The sequence below is a fragment of the Aethalodelphis obliquidens genome, unplaced genomic scaffold (assembly GCF_003676395.1).
Source record: "Aethalodelphis obliquidens isolate GAN/ISIS:26980383/991018 unplaced genomic scaffold, ASM367639v1 scaffold26, whole genome shotgun sequence".
NCBI classification, from domain to species: domain Eukaryota; kingdom Metazoa; phylum Chordata; class Mammalia; order Artiodactyla; family Delphinidae; genus Aethalodelphis; species Aethalodelphis obliquidens.
The window spans coordinates 19,094,309-19,107,252 of NW_020837970.1; the positions used below are offsets into that span (position 1 = coordinate 19,094,309).

The 12,944-nt window shown below is 40.2% G+C and overlaps 1 pseudogene; it reads left to right on the forward strand.

The window, feature by feature from the left end:
* Nucleotides 1–10,965: 10,965 nt before the first annotated feature.
* On the forward strand, nucleotides 10,966–11,561 carry LOC113629330 (ADP-ribosylation factor 4 pseudogene; annotated as a pseudogene).
* Nucleotides 11,562–12,944: the final 1,383 nt, after the last annotated feature.

Here is a 12,944-nt window from a genome sequence, read left to right on the forward strand (position 1 = left end):
GTCTCTAAGATTCTGTGATGAAACTTCAAAATGACCCCTTGTCCAATCTGTGGAAGCGAGTAGTCTGGGGTTTCAGTAATGTTGATCAGGACTGGAATTAGGTGATTGTGTTCCTGTCCAACTATGAAGGTTTAAAAAAAAAAAGTGAAAGTGATAGACCCGTCCAAAAAAAATATGCGTAGGAAGAGAAAAAGTAAGGGGGCGTGTCTTAGTCAGTTAGGGCTGCTGTAACAAGATACCGTGGAATGGATGGCTTTAAAAACAAACATTTATTTCTCACAGTTCTGGAGGCTGGAAGCCCCAGATCCAGGTGCCAGCATGGTCGGGTGATGGTGAAGGCCTGCTTGCTGGCTCATAGACAGCTGTGTTCTCACTGTATCCTCACATGGCTGAGAGAGAGAGCTCAGGTCTCTTCATTCCCTTTGAAGGGCACCAATGCCATAATGGGAACTCTACCCACACGACCTCATCCAAACCCAATTACCTCCCAAAGGTTCCATCTCCAAACACTACCACATTGGGGATTAGGGCCTTAACATATGAATTTGGTGGGGAAGGGGAACACAAATATTCAGTCCATAGCCGGGGGTGTAACAGATGTCAGTGTCTCACCCAGATCCCCAGTACCAGGCTGGTGCACCCAACCTCTGGCTGCTGTGGGTGTTGACTGCTAACAGCTTACACCTGCACTCTTGCCTGGAGGTGCGCCCTCAGCTGATAGAAGCTGGAAGTGGAGGAGGTTACAAATCTCACCTACTCAGGAGGCATCAAGAGGCCAAGGGCTGACCAGCGGGGGAGTCTAGTAGCCCAGCCCCCTCGCCTCTGGGCACTTGGTGACCCAGGGCTCTCCACTGATCAGGCTGTGGCTAGATTTCCCCTGACATCTTTGCAAAGCTTCCTCCCCTGCCTTCTCCTGTTTCTCTCACTCATCTGCAGGTTTCTCCTGAGAGTACTCCCTCAATACATCACTTGCCCAAGAATCCGTCTCAGTCTCTGCTTTGAGGGACCTGACCGACAATGAAGGGAAGAAGGAAAATGAGTTGTGTAACTCATTAGTGTTATAAGAACCATGCTGGGCTCAAGTGTCCTGGGCCTGGCATGGACCAGGTCGTGATGGAGAGAGCAGGGACGCAGGGCACTAGAGAGCTCTGGAAAACAGAGCTCTGTGGTCTGGGTAGGAGCTTTATGCAGTCAGCCAGCCAGCCAGCAGCCATTTGCAGAGCACTATTACTGTCATGATTCAGGGTTGCCAGCAGCTTCGCTCAGGTCAACTCAGTTCATGCTGTAACTTGACCAAGCTGGGCCTTGCGTGTGCTGAGGACTCAGCAGTAGGCTGAGGAAGGCAGGGCATGGGCATTGTAGCAGGGGATGGGAAGCATCTGTTCTGCCCAGGAGACATATGAATACAGGACTAGGAGATTTGAGAAGGAGGAAAGATCACACTCATCTGAAGATCAGAGAAGACTTTCTGATGGAGACGGCATTTATTCCAGACCCTGAAGGATGTGTCTGATTTAAAAATGTGGAGACATGTGGGGAGAGAGCTTTCTAGGAGGAAAAAGAGTCTTATCTAAATGAATGAACTTTTTAAATATTTTTTCTTTTTCTCCGTGAAACTATACCGAAGTAAAATTTCAACCTTGGGCGTGATTCACAGGTCTGACACTCCATATGGGGAATTGAAACTAAGGTCCCCTGGGACTGAGAGCCCCGGGATCTGTTTTCCTCCTGGCGGAAGCTATATGTCCCTTGTGAGCGCTTTCAAATACTTTCCAGGATGCACTCCCTTTTCTATGGTCCCATGTGGTGGCATATATAACACTAGGGGACTCATTCGGGGAGGGCTACAGACCTCAGTCCCCAAGGGGAAACCAGGGCAATGCTAAGTGAAGGGGAGAGATTGTGAAAGCTCCCTAAAGATAAGGACCCAGGCTGAGCAAGGGCAGGAGAGAATACCATGTGCCTGAATCAGGGAATTCTCAGGGGAGACGAGAAAGCTAAGACAGACGGCAGCTGGTGTAGGCATCAGCAGATGGTCTGCCTCGCTGCTGGAGATGGGACAGCAATCGTAGACAAAGGCGCCATCCTGGAGAGAGGAGGACGGCCACACTGGCCCTTCTGCAGGAGTCCTTGGCCAAGCTGGGGAGAGAAGCCTCTCGCCTTCTGCCAGGAAATGGGATAAAGGAGGGAAAAAGGCGGTCTCTAGCTTTCATCTCTACGAGGGTCAGGAAGCAAAGAGATGGATGGAGAGTGTTGAGAATTGTAACTGCTTTATGTCAAGGTCAAGAAGGAAAGGAGCCTGTTGCACTAGAACCCTTCAGGTTGTCTTCCCCGAGAGGTGGGAGTGGAAATGAATAAACAGGCCAATCTGAGCCACCAAGGAGAGGGGCCTGGAGAGAGATTACCTCAAAAGGGCTGAAGGGTTAAGAAGGCTTATGTTACCATTTCTGTCAAAGTGTGAAGTCATAACCTTGGGACTTGAGATACTATTCTGACTTTACAATATTATAGAATTTTTATACAGCAAATCCTTTTCTTTGTGACTTCTCTGAGTATTCATACGTTTAGAAAATTACCCCCTTCAAGCGGTTTGATTTCATATTCTCCAAGTTTTATACAATTTGAAAAGTTAATTCTTTAAAATCCCTGGAATTAGTTTTGGTGCATATAGTGAGCTGTGAGGATCTCATTTAAAAAATAATCTGTAACTCTCTCATTGATGAAAAAAGAAAATTGGTGTTTTGTTATTATAGCAGTAATTAGGAAAATAGGGAAGGATTGAAAGAAGAAAAAAACATCATGTTCTCATCACCCAGAACTAATCGTTTTTGGTACATTCCCTTTCATTCTTTTGTTGTCTGTAGTTTTATTGATTGTGATCATATGATACATGCAAAATTATACAGGCTAATTTTTAAAACTGTAACTATTTTGATAAAATAAATGTTAGGTAGGCTCATTAGAGAAAGTCTGGAAAATACATAAGTTTATGAAGCAGAAAATGAAATTCAGTTTTGTGTATTTCCTCATAATTTTTATAACCATACTTTTATGTTTTTTAAATCACTGAGACCATACAATACATGCTGAACTTTAAGCATTGGGAACACATGTTAGCAGGCTCTAGATGAAAGATACTAGAATGAGGGACACAGAAATATATCTACATATATATCTAATCTATGTCTTCTGTGTATCTGTGGAACCTGTGATTTATTAGTCTTTCCCCACAAATATATCAACACTCAGGTTGCTCAATGTAAATTTTTTCAATTAGTAATATTTTATTTCTTAAGGTGGATACATAGTATTTATTGTACTATTATTTTTTTAATTAAAATTCAGGGGACATCAAGATGTGTTTAGGGACTTCCCTGGTGGCGCAGTGGTTAAGAATCCGCCTGCTAATGCAGGGGACATGGGTTCAATCCCTGGTCCGGGATGATCCCACATGCCACAGAGCAACTAAGCCCGTGCGCCACAACTACTGAAGCCCGCATGCCTAGAGCCTGTGCTCCACAACAAAAGAAGCCATCGCAATGAGAAGCCCAGCCCGCGCACTGCAACAGAGAGTAGCCCCTTGCTCGCCGCAACGGGAGAAAGCAACAAAGACCAAACGCAGCCAAGAAAAAAAAATCTGTTAACCGTTTAAAAAAAAAAAAAAAAAGGATGTGTTTAGTTTCTTTTTAACGTTTTATCTGGCAATAATTTCAAATTTATAAAAATAGAATAAGAAGCATCCATACACCCTTATTTTACTTATTGTTAACATTTTAAACCCACTTGCTTTATCATGTACCCTCTCTCTCCAAAATTTTTTCCTGCACCATTTGATGGTAAGCTATATGCCTCATAGTCCTTTACCCCTAAATACTTTGGTGTTTCCTAAGAATAGAAATAGTCTCTTACATAACTACAGTACAGTTATCAACTTCATATACTTACAACTTACATTGCTACAGTAATTGTTATCTAATCTACTGTCTGTATTCTAATTTTGTCAGTTGATCTAATAATGTCCTTTACTGCATTTTCCCCTCCAGCACAGAACCCAGTCAAGGGTCAAGTACTGCTTTTAGCTGTCATATCTCTTTAGCCTCTTTTAATCTAGAACATTTCCACAGCCTTTCTTTGATTTTTATGACATTGACATTTGTTAAGAATAGAGTCCCTCTCACCTATCTTTTAAACTAGAATATTCCTCATATATACAAATGCTCATTTTGATTAAATTGTGGTTATGACTTCATGACCAGAATACTGTATTGGAGATGTGGTGTCCTTTCAGGGTATCACATTTGGAAACACACAATGTTCACCTGTCCCTCCTAGCTGTCATTAATTTTAATCACTCTGCCGAGGTGTTGCCCTATTGCTGTCATTGTAGAATTAGTTCTTCGCCTCTCCCTTGCAACTAATAAGCAGCCTATAGATAGACACTTTAAGACCATATAAGTATCCTGCTTCTCATCAGAACTTCCCCTAGAATTAGTATCCACTGATGATTCTTGCCTGATTCAATCTTTATAATGATGATTACAAAATGAAGATTTTCCTAACTCTAGAATTCCCTCCACATTCACCAGCTGGCTCTTGACATTCTTCAAGAGACCTCCTTGACATTCAAGAGACCACCCCCCGACTCCCACCCCTATGTATTTATTTATTATTTGTTATTTATCAGTTTTCAGTGTAGGCTCACAAACCCTTATTTTTTCTATGGTTTATAACACATTACTGCACTTAAGTATTTTGGGCAGACTGTCCCAGATGTGGCCAGTGGGGATCCCTTCAAGCTGGTTCTTGTGTCCTTGTGACACACCCCAGCATTCTCTAAGTACTTCCTTACTTTCTGGAATAACAAGCTGTTCTAGGCTCATCTTGTACCCACCCTGTCCTAGCCTCGGGATCAGCCATTTCTCCAAGGAGCTAGGTGTTGTGTGCTTAGTTTTAAGAGTTCTGCATGGCTTATTACAAATTTGTAAACTTATCTCTTCTTCCCTTAACTTCCTGCTTCCCAGAGGCAACTATTATACTTTCAACTCTTTAACTGATTCTATTTGCCTCTGAATTACTAAATAACATGCTTCTGCTGCTACTTCTAGATTTTTCACAAGCATGAATATTTCCCATCTCCTTATGCACTTATATCATAAATTTGGTTACCTCAATATTCAATGTTTACATTATTATGGTGATGTAAGTACTATTCATGGTTGAACTATGAGTGTCCTATGATTAAGATGACTTTTCCCTTCCTGCATAAGGTTTTACTTTCCCTGGAATTAACTGTCTTAATTTTTCCATTTGCTTAGTTTCTTTGTGTGTATTATTATCACTAATTCAACCCCAAATCCTCTACCAATTCTCTAAATCTGCTCATGATTGCTCCAGATGCATCAGATGTACATTCAATTTCACCTTCTGGAAGTACCTGTCCCTGGAGCCTTCTAAACTGCTCTGGTATGGGCTGGTTGTGATACAGATGTGATCTTGGTTTCCTTCACCATTATCTTGGGGAGTTCCCTCATACCTTTTTTGGATCCCCTTGTCCCTGATTCCCATCTCTTTCTATATTTAGTCCTTTGTTTTGATGAATCACAACCTCTAGTAGTTTCTTAAAAAAACAACCATTAATTGACAATTTGACTTGAATTAGAATTCTAGGTCAGGTATACAAGTTTAACTCAGAATTTTGGAGGAATTATTCCCTGTCTTCCAGCTTCTAATGTTGCTATCAAGAAGCCTAAAAAGCAATTTTGATTCTTAATTATTTGTATGAAGACATTTTCCCCCTTTCTGGAAACATCTCCTCTTTATTTTTAGTTTCTGAAATTTTATCATGACATGCCTTGGTGTGGCTCTATTTTTACCCATTAGACACTCAAAGGGTTCTTTTGATCTGGAAACACCTACCCTCCAGTTCTGAAAATTTTTCTTGAGTTATTTCTTTGATGATTCCCTCCCATTTTTCTTTCTGTAATTCATATCACAGACCTCCCAAACTGAGTCTTGATTTTCTTTTCTATTTTCCATATTTTTAGGTGTTTTCCCCCCTCCCACTTTCTGGAAGATTTTTTTTTTTTTTTTTTTTTTTGCGGTACGCGGGCCTCTCACTGCTGTGGCCTCTCCCGTTGCGGAGCACAGGCTCCAGACGCGCAGGCTCAGCAGCCATGGCTCACGGTCCCAGCTGCTCCGAGGCATGTGGGATCTTCCCGGACCGGGGCATGAACCCGTGTCCTCTGCATCGGCAGGCAGACTCTCAACCACTGTGCCACCAGAAAAGCCCTCTGGAAGATTTTTTTTTTTTTGGAAGATTTTTAAAAAATAATCTTCCATAAAAATCAATATCGTCAAAATGACTATATGACCCAAGGCAATCTACAGATTCAATGTAATCTCTATCAAATTACCAATGGCATTTTTCACAGAACTAGAAGAAAAAACTTTAAAATTTGTATGGAAATGAAAAAGACCCCAAATAGCCAAAGCAATCCTGAGAAAGAAAAACAGAGCTGGAGGAATCAGGCTCCCTGACTTCAGACTATACTACAAGGTTACAGTCATTAAAAGAGTATAGTACCGGCACAAAAACAGACATATAGATCAATGGAACAGGATAGAAAGCCCAGAAATAAATCAACGCACCTATGGTCAATTAACCTGTGACAAAGGAGGCAAGAATACACAACAGAGAAAAGAGAGTCTCTTCAATAAGTGGTACTGCGAAAACTAGACAGCTTCATCTAAAAAATGAAATTAGAACACTCCCTAACAGCATACACAAAAATAAACTCAAAATGTATCAAAGGCCTAAATGTAAGACTGGATACTATAAAACTTTTAGAGGAAATCATAGGCAGAACACACTTTGACATAAATTGCTGCAGTATCTTTTTGGATCCACCTCCTAGAGTAATGAAAATAAAAACAAAAATAAACAAGTGAGACCTAATTATACTTAAAAGCTTTTGTACAGCAAAGGAAACCATAAACAAAATGAAAAGACAATGCACAGAATGGGAGAAAATATTTGTGAATGATGCGACTGACAAGGGATTAATCTCCAAAATATACAAACAGCTCATGCAGCTCAATATCAAAAAAGCAAACAACCCAATCAAAAAATTGGCAGGAGATCTAAATAGACATTTCTGCAAAGAAGACATACAGATGGTCAAAAATCACATGAAAAGATGCTCAACATTGCTAATTATTAAAGTAATGCAAATCAAAATTACAATGAGGTATCACCTCACACCAGTCAGATGGCCATCATAAAAATGTCTACAAATAATAAATGCCGGAGAGGGTGTGGACAAAAGGGAACCCTCTTACACTGTTGGTGAGAATGTAAATTGGTGCAGCCACTATGAAAAACAGTATGGAGGTTCCTTAAAAAACTAAAAATAGAGCTACCATATGACCCAGCAATCCCACTCCTGGGCATATATCCAGAGAAAACCATAATTCGAAAAGGTACATGCACCCCTATGTTCATTGTAGCACTATTTACAATAGCCAAGATATGGAAGCAACCTAAATGTACGTCGACAGAGGAATGGATAAGAAAGATGCGGTACATATATACAATGGAATATTAGTCATAGAAAAGAATGAAACAATGCCACTCGCATTAACACGGTTGGACCTAGAGATTATCATACTAAGTGAAGTAAGTCAGACAGAGAAAGACAAATATCACATGATATCACTTATATGTGGAATCTAAAAAAAAATGATTCAGATGAACTTATTTACAAAATAGAAACTGACTCACAGCCTTAGAAAACAAACTTATGGTTACCAAAGGGGAAAGTTAGGGGGAGGGATAAATTAGGAGGTTGGGATTAACATATACACAGTACTATGTATAAAATAGATAATCAACAAGGACCTACTGTATAGCACAGGGAACTCTACTCAGTATTCTGTAATAACCTATATGGGAAAAGAATCTGAAAAAGAATAGATATATGTATACGTATAACTAAATCACTTTGCTGTACACCTGAAACTAACACAACATTGTAAATCAAATATACTCCAATGTAAAAAATAAAGATAATCTTCCAACATTTCTATTCAGTTAACTTTTTTTGCTATTGTACTTTTAATTTATAAGAGCTCTTTTCTTGTTCTCTGAATATTCTTTCACTATAGCAATCTTTCTTATTTTGTAGGTGTTGTATCATTTTTTTGAAGCAAAGTATATCTCAGGATATTAATGGTAAGTTTTCATTAAAAAATTTTTTTGGCCCATACACAGTCTGTTTTCTTCAGCTTACTTTTTCTGGTTATTTCTCTTGGCCTCTTTCTCCCGTATTAAATGCTTTCCTCAAATGTTCAATGATCCTTGAATATGTAATGAAGCTTTTTAAAAAGTAAACTTTATGAGATATAATTTGTATTCTCATTCCACTGGTATAATTTACATACAATAAATGTACCAATTTTAACAAGTATTTATGGGTATATACCCATGTAACCATCACTACAATCAAGATGTAGAATATTTCCATCACCCCTGGTACCCTTTATAGTCATTATTCCCGCAACTCCAACCTTAGTCAAACAGTGATCTGCTTTATGCCACAATAGATTAGTTTTGCTTGCTCTAGAATTGCATACAAATGACTTCATGTGTAATGTTTCTGAGATTCATTAATGATGCGTGAATCTGTAGTTTATTTCCTTTTTTATTGCTGAATAGTATCCCATTACATGAATAGAGCACAATTTGTTTATCCATTCATTTAGAGATGGACATTTGGCTTGTTTCCAGTTGAAGCTATTAGGCATAAAGCAGTTATGAATATTTGTGTACAGTGTATTTTATGGACAAATGTTTTCATTTCTCTTGGGTAAATACCAAGTTGTAGAATTGCTGGGGTTTATGGTAAGGATATTCTTAACTTTATAGAAAAAAAACTGTCAAACTGTTTTCCCAAAGTGGTTGCACTGTTTCTACATTCCCATCAGCAATGTATGAGAGTTCTAATTGCTCTGCATCTTTACCAACACTTAGTATAAACAGTCTTTTAATTTTAGTCATTCTAGTGGTATGTAATGTTACCTCATTATGGTTTTGATTTACATTTCCTTGGTAATTAATGATGTTGTCTTCATATGCTCTGCTCAAGGTGTAGGGCACTAAAAAGATGATTGGATAATCAGGCCAGTGTGAAAGACTTGTCAACTGAGGCTTCACTGAATAGGTTTTTTTTCCCCTCTTAGACTGGTTAGATTCCCCATAGAAACCTGCCAGAAGCCATGCATGGTTTCTAGGATTCTGAAATCCAAGTGTGAGAAGAGAGCAGGATGTTTCAACTTCCAGCATTTAATCCCTGCCTTCAATTGAGTCTGGTGTTTCTTAGGACTTGTTTTGTGCTCTCCAGAGAATAAAACTAGTTTTCTGCAGAGTGAGGCAGGGGCTATTCCCTAGCTGAGCTAAATGGATGAGGGCATGGTTGGTGGTGGGGCGGGGAGGCAGTGGGGGGGGGGTGGAGTCTAACTGTTCCTTTAGCTGACTTTCACTACCTTTCTCTTTCCAGATCTACCTTTACTCCTACTTCCAGAGGTATCCGGTCCTGCAAATTTCTGAGCCCTTTGAGCACTGTACAGTGTAATTGATTAGCTTCTCGACTACTCGAGTTCCCTAATTGTGAAAATGATTGCTATGTCACTTTATGCAGCTCTATTTTTGTAAAGGGAAAGATAAAAAAATGTGTTTAGTAATTTTCTCAGCATACGATACCAACAGCATAAGGATGCAACCCCTGTTAGTAAGTGCTGGGCCAGAAGAGAGCTGCGATTGTTCAAGTTGTCAAACGGGGCAAGTTGTAGAGAAATGGCAAAACCAGAGTTCAGACATGGCTGCAACTTAAAGAAAACAGCAGAAAACTCACCAAGGAAGCACTTTGGGGGTCTAGCTTTGCCTTCGGCTTATAGACTGTCCCTGAGTTCATGCAGTTCAACTGAATTCAGGATCCAAGATGACTTGCCAATCATTTAATGTCATTACTTCCATGTTGTTGATGTTCTTGTTTTCTTTTAGTTAATAGACTTTAAAAACTGTTAAGCCGTTTTAGGTTTACAGAAAAATTGACCAGAAAGTACAGAGAGTTCCCCTCACTTCCCAACCCCAATTTCTCCAATGATTAGCATTTTGCATTAGTCTGGTACGTTTGTTACAGTTGATGGACCAATATTGATACGTTATTATTAACTAAAGCCCACAGTTTACGTTAGGGTTCACTGTTTGTGTTGTATATTCTATGCGTTTAGGCAAATGTAAAATGCCATGTACCCACCATTACTGTATTATGTAGGATACTTTCACTGCCCTAAAAAGCCTCTGTGCTCCACCCATTCATCCCTCTCTCCAACAAACCCTGGCAAGCACTGATCTTTTTACTGTCTTCATAGTTCTGTCTTTTCCAGAATATCATAGAGTTGGAATTATACGGTGTGTAGGCTTTTCAGATTGGCTTCTTTCACGAAGTAACATGCAGTGAATTTCCTTCATGTCTTTTTGTGGCTTGATAGCTCTTTTCTCTTTAGTGCTGAATAATATTCCATTGTCTGGATGTATCACAGTTTATTTATCCATTCACCTACTGAAGGACATTTCGGTGCTTCCAAGTTTTGACAATTATGAGTAAAGCTGTTATAAATATCTGTGTGCAGGTTTTTGTGTGGGCATGAGTTTTCGACTCATTGGGGTTAATACCAAGGAGTGAGACTGATAGATCACATGATAACAGTATTTTAGAGTCGTCGAGCAGGTTATCACCCTGCTAATTTCTGTCCCAGAGGGGAGCTCCATCATACACACCGGCTAGCGAGCCGTCCCTGCGGCCCTCAGCTCCTCTTTCCTCCCTGAGTTTGCCAGGAGCATGAAAGAAGGCCCGGGGTCGCCCCAAACCCCTTCTGCTCCTGCCCTTCGCAAGGGCCACTACCACCATGGGCTTCACCATCTCCTCCCTCTTCTCCCGTCTCTTCAGCAAGAAGCAGATGTGCATTTTGATGGCTGGATTGGATGCTGCTGGCAAGACGACCATTCTGTATAAACTGAAGTTAGGAGAGATAGTCACCACCATTCCTATCATTGGTTTTAATGTGGAAACAGTAGAATATAAGAACATTTGTTTCACAGTATGTGATGTTGGTGGTCAAGATAAAATTAGGCCTCTCTGGAGGCATTACTTCCAAAGTACCCAGGGTCTTATTTTTGTGGTCGATAGCAATGATCATGAAAGAATTCAGGAAGGAGCAGAAGAGCTGCAGAAAATGCTTCAGAAGATGAGCTGCGAGATGCCATGTTTCTGCTTTTTGCAAGCAAACAGGATTTGCCGAATGCTATGGCCATTAGTGAAATGACAGATAAATTAGGTCCTCGGTCTTTTCGTAACAGAACGTGGTATGTTCAAGCCACTTGTGCTACACAAGGAACTGGTCTGTATGAGGGACTTGACTGGCTGTCAAATGAGCTTTCAAAACGTTAAATGAAACTCGATATCTAACCAAGGACATGTTTGATGGAATCGGTCTAGGCTTGTTACAACGAAATTAGTTTGCATCTTGGTTATTAAACAGTATCTGGGACTGGTTTGGGCAGAACAGTACAGCGTTTTAACTTATTTTGTTGCCAATTATTGTTTACCAAGTATAATGTTGCCATTTAGCAATATGCTTGGTTTTAAAGAGATTCTCTTGGGGAAAAAAAGTGTCCTCTTTTACTTTCCTTAAGCCTAAATGCCTGGACGTAGCTAATGTGACACCTTTAAATAAATCCATTTTGAATGTTTTTTGAGCCCACAACAAATAATGTTTAAAAGTTATCCCCTTGCTACTTTACTGATACCTTTATCATTCCTGGGACAGTCAGCTGATTTAAAAAATGTAGCATTCCATTTGTCTTTATTTTTCTCCCTTGCCAAAAAGACTTTTTTTTTTTTTGTGGTACGCGGGCCTCTCACTGCTGTAGCCTCTCCCGTTGCGGAGCACAGGCTCCGGACGCGCAGGCCCAGTGGCCATGGCTCGCAGGCCCAGTGGCCATGGCTCATGGGCCCAGCCGCCCCGAGGCATGTGGGATCCTCCCGGACCGGGGCACAAACCCGTGTCCCCCGCCTCAGCAGGCAGACTCCCAACCACTGCGCCACCAGGGAAGCCCTAAAAGACTTTTTTTAAAAAAGCGTTTTGAATACTGCTTGTACCAGCCAGGGAAATGCTCCAAAACACTATTCAGTTCTCTTGCACTGAGGAGCTTATATTTCCCCCCATTATTGATTCCTGGCTTCTATCAGCCAAGCTTACCTTGGTGTGGTTTGGATTTGATAGCTAATTCGTTCTATGCTAGTTGTGAAGAGTTCATATTGAGATGATTTTTAATACTCAGCAGATGGTCTTCCTTTATATTGTACCTTTTTTATGTTGCATGTTGCTTTTGGTATCAGCCTGACTCTTGGCCCAGTACATGATAGTTCTGCTGATGTTTTATCGTTTATTGGGGAACATGTCTTCATTAAGAGTTTTTGGACAACTCATCAAACTCAATGAATGAGTTTTATTCATAACCCATCTGGAATTATTCCTAATAAAATGATAAAACATGTAAAAAAAAAAAGAATATTTTAGTTTTGTAAGAAACGGCCAAACTGTCTTCTAAAGTGGCTGCACCATTTTGCATTCCCACCAGCAATGAATTAGACTTTCTGTTGCTCCACATCCTTGCCAGAATTTGGTACCGTCTTCTTGGAGAATTGATCTCTTTATCATTATGTAATGCCCTTTTTATCCCAAATAACTTTCGTTTCTCTGAAGTCTGATCTGTCTGAGATTAATATGGCTATTCTTGCTTTCTTTTGATTATTGTTAGCGTGGTATATTTTCCTCCATCCATTTACTTTAAATCTATATGTGTCTTTAGGGACTTCCCTGGT